This window comes from Penaeus japonicus, unplaced genomic scaffold, assembly GCF_977035675.1.
Source record: "Penaeus japonicus unplaced genomic scaffold, GWHDUDI00000001_assembly GWHDUDI00000033, whole genome shotgun sequence".
In the NCBI taxonomy this organism is placed as follows: domain Eukaryota; kingdom Metazoa; phylum Arthropoda; class Malacostraca; order Decapoda; family Penaeidae; genus Penaeus; species Penaeus japonicus.
In genome coordinates this window covers 16,892,292-16,897,100 of record NW_028234435.1, presented here as the reverse complement: position 1 = coordinate 16,897,100, position 4,809 = coordinate 16,892,292, and positions in this window count along the sequence as shown.

Genomic DNA, 4,809 nt, shown 5'->3' with positions numbered 1-4,809 from the left:
AAGTTATATATATACATATATATACATTTATAACTATGTTTTATAAAAAGTAAATAAATATAAACTAAATAATATCTTATATAATAAATATATATATATATATATATATCTATATTTATGTATAATATATCATATTCTATAACTTTAATAATATGTATAGATAATTATATAATTATAAAATAAATATAAAAATATATAAATATAACAATATATATATACAAATATATAAATGTTATATATATATATGTATATATTATATACACATATAAATATATATATAATATCTATATATATATATATATATATATATATATATATATTCATTCATACACACACTCGCATGCGTGTGATAACTGCCATGTCACAATAAACTGTCAACAATGAATATTCTTGTCTAGGAATTTCTATTAAGTCCTCTGCTCATTGTAGCATGAATGGCGACACTAGCTGGAACTTACAAAACATCAATGGTCCCTCTGCCACCTGCAGTTTTCATGTGCTTATACAAGTTTTGGAATGTTGGAGTATTTTTGACACAGCGTACTCGCATACCTGTTTCCTCCTTTCTATCTATGCCTTTTTATGCCTTTTTTTTTTTTTTCTCTTTTCCCAATCACTTCAGGAAAAAAACAACCAAACCCGACCCCCCACCGAAAGGCATTCCGTTACGCTGGAAAAATCGCTGGCTTTCGACGTTCATTTTTCAGTTACGGGCGCACCAGGTAAGGCGTGTTGCGTGAGGTTGGGCATTTTTTTCTTCTTTTCTCTCTTTCTTTTTTCCTTCCTGTTTACCCTCATTTATTTTTTTTCTCTTGTCCCCATTTCTCGGTTTTCTCCCGCAAGGCTTCATGGGCACGGCGGAGACACGAGGACACGCATATTAGACAACACGCATTTTGATATCGTGCTTCGGAGTAATGTTGTTTGTTTTTTTTCTGTTTCTTAATCTATTTCTCTTTCTTTTTCATCTTTCTTAGTTTGGATAGTTTGGATATGAGGCAGCCACAAGGTAGTATGGTCGTCCTTTGACCCTGTGAACAATAATCCTTCTTATTAGCTCGAAACATTTGATTTTGTTGCAGGTTGAAGAGAAACACATAAGGAGTTACGGGGTCTTTTATGTTTGGTAAGTCTTACTTGGAATTATTTTAAGATAAGAACCACTCTGGGGAATGATCGATGCCATGCAGCTCAAAGAGTGTGATAAGCTTCTTGCTACGCGTTATCATTTAGGCGATAGTGATAACTTATAGCAGTGGAAGCAAAGAGAGGAAACTTGTTACATGTATCGTGAAAATGCATCTATTAGTTCACGTAACCGGCATTCGGTCTATTTGTTATCGACCTCTTAATACGCAAAATCATGTTTAGGGTGGAGCGTGCAGCCGACGTAAAGACAATCTGGGGACGAACTTTCATCGTTTGAACTTAAGGTCTGGCGTTTGATGTTTGTTTTTGCTTTCATTGTTTTTTGGTCAAGATGGTTGCCACTGACTATATAGTTTTGCTCTTGGAAAGATGTCACCGAGCTTCTCCGCCAGTCTAAAAAGATATTCTTACATGTTGATCTTTAGTCATGTAAGATACAGACAGAGATACTAGACCTTATTTCCCATTTGAACAATTGAGTGACATTAAGAATTAGAAAAAAAAAAAAGAGAGCGCGAAAAAAAAGAGACAACACAAATTTTCACTTCAATACCCCCATCCTAATTCTCCAAAAACAAAAGGTACTTGGACGAACAATTTTTCACGCTGGCCATTCTTACCAAGGATGTGAAGGACTGCGAGAAACAGGATCATCCCGAGCACAGGAAGTGGGTCACGGAATAGAGACAGGAAGGCAGTGGGACGCTCATGGCCACGCCCAGGTTGCCAAACAGGAGGACTTCCATCCGCATCGTGGCATTGCAGCGGTTATGCTGAGGCATTGAACATTCTTCCCCTTATTGAACACCAGCGACTGACCAAAGCCAGCTTTAGTGTGAATTGCAGAAAGATTGAAGATCTTTATTGCTATTGATGGAAGTAGTGTGTAATTGTCAACTCGCTGCCTCGATAAGAAAATCGCTTGGTTGAGCTTTTGATGCAGAGATTGCATAAAAAAAGAGGAAGGGTTAAGGGATCAAGACGACGACTGCATCTGCAAGGTAAGATTTTTTTCCCTTCGTCTCTTTGCTTTCCCTCTCGTTCCATTTCCTTCTCTTCGGCGTATGCGAAAGCCACTCTGGATGCTGAGAGAAAATGTGCATATATATTTAGCAGATTTTCCTTTAAGTAGATTCTTCGAGGATAGATATTCCTTTGTGTGTGTGAATATATATACATATATATTTACATATATATATATATATATATATATATATATATATATATATAAATATATAAATATATTTATTTCTTTATTTATTTATTTATTTATTTATTTATGTATATTCACACACACACTACATATATAATATATATAAAACTATAAAAAAATTATATATATAATAAATCTTATAATATAAATATTATATATAAATAAAATATACATTTTATACATATACATATATATACATATATATATATATATATCTAGTATATATATATATATATATATATATATATATATCTTATATACATAAATATAACCTCTATATAATATATAAATAAAAAAATAAATATATAAAAATATAATTATCTGTATGTATGTCTGTATGTTGTAATAAGACACAATATCACACTATAACAATATCTACCTATCAAACTCTCAAAATAACTTCATTGAGAGAGTGTGTGTGTTTGATGTGTGTGAGTGAGTTTAGGTAGAGTGTTTGAGATGATAGTGTGAGAGAGTGTAGTCCAAACAAAATAACTTAACTTTCTAAAAAACTCATAAATCACTCAATCTCTAACAAATTAAAATAACCCATATCAAACCATCTAACAAAGAAAGACTCAAATCACGATCGCACACAATCACTCACTTACTCTATAACTATTATCAATCTCTCTCTCACACAATCACTGATAAAATATAAAAAAATCAATCGTCAATATCTATAGAACACTCTCTCACATAAATAACCAAACTATGCAATTAATGACGAATGTCAAATAAAACACTCAAACTAACATATCACACTATAAAATCTCACTCTCTCACACACACCACCATCCATAATCAGACTCAAAATAAATCCCTCACTCACTCTATAACTATAAAAAACAACAATACTCACAAACTCTCTAACAACAACAGACAGCAATGGAAATGACAAATACTCTAACAACACTATCTCTACACTCAATAAAAGAATCACCAACACCCTCTATCATTAAACATCCTATCAAAACTAAAAAAACTCTAAATCTAACACAAAGACTCTCTAAAAACATGACTATAAACTAAGTCAGTGTAAAGACAACTAAACAAATAAAATCACTATATAGTATCTAACAATCTCAATAAATCTCACAAAGAAACTCTCCTATATACCACCCACACACACCCCACAACACTACCCCTCCACCCACACCCCTCACACAACACACACACACACATAAATCTAAACAAACTAACTCTCATAACTATCTATATATCTATATTATCTACACCACACACACACACACGGGGGGGGGGTGAGTGGTGACTCACACACACACACACACACACACACACACATCACTCATCCACACACACACACGCATCACACACAACACACACACACACCTATATATATATATATATAAAAATATATATATATTTATATATAAATAAAATATATATATATATATATTGTTATATATATACATACATATAAAATATGTTATATATATATATAATATATATATATATAAATATATATATCTATCTATAAATATATACATAACCTATAATATAAATAACTATATAATAAAAAAAAGTATATCCTATAAATAACTTCTCACAATCTAACAACTATAACAATATATCTATCACTCAATATCTATATCAAATACCCCATCTCCACACATACCCACACAAACTCACCCACCCCCACACCCACCCCCAACCCCCCCCCCCCCCTCCCCCCCCCCAACCCCACCCAACACGCACCCCCCCCCACACCCACACACAACCCCCCCACCCCACCCCCCCAACCACACCCCCCCACCAACAATATCCAACACTATCTCAATAATCTCACACACACACTCTCACACACTACTACAAACAACACCCACACCACACACACCCAGACTTACGATATATATATAATAGATATATGATACCACCATACACACACTCACACACACACACACACACACACACTCACACACACACTCTTCACACACACACACCACACAACACACATCACAAACACACACCTCTACTCACACTACACACTCCACAAACACAAACAAACAAACAAAACATACAAACTTCATCCAACAACAAACACACACCCCATACACACACCCACACACACACACCCACACACACCCACACACCACACTAACACTCTCAACACACACTCACACACACACACTCACTCTCACACACCCACACACACACACACACCCACACACCTCAACATCCATCACACACACGCCAAACTCCCACACACACACCACCACTCACACACAAACACACTCACTTACAGCACACACAACACTCACACACACACACACACACACACACACAAACACCCCACATTGCCTCCACCCTATGCCCCACACCCACGCATCTCTCAATCACAACGACACACACAATCACACTCCACTCAACTCAAACACACACACACACACCAACTCACTCACACACAATTATCACACAATCTACAA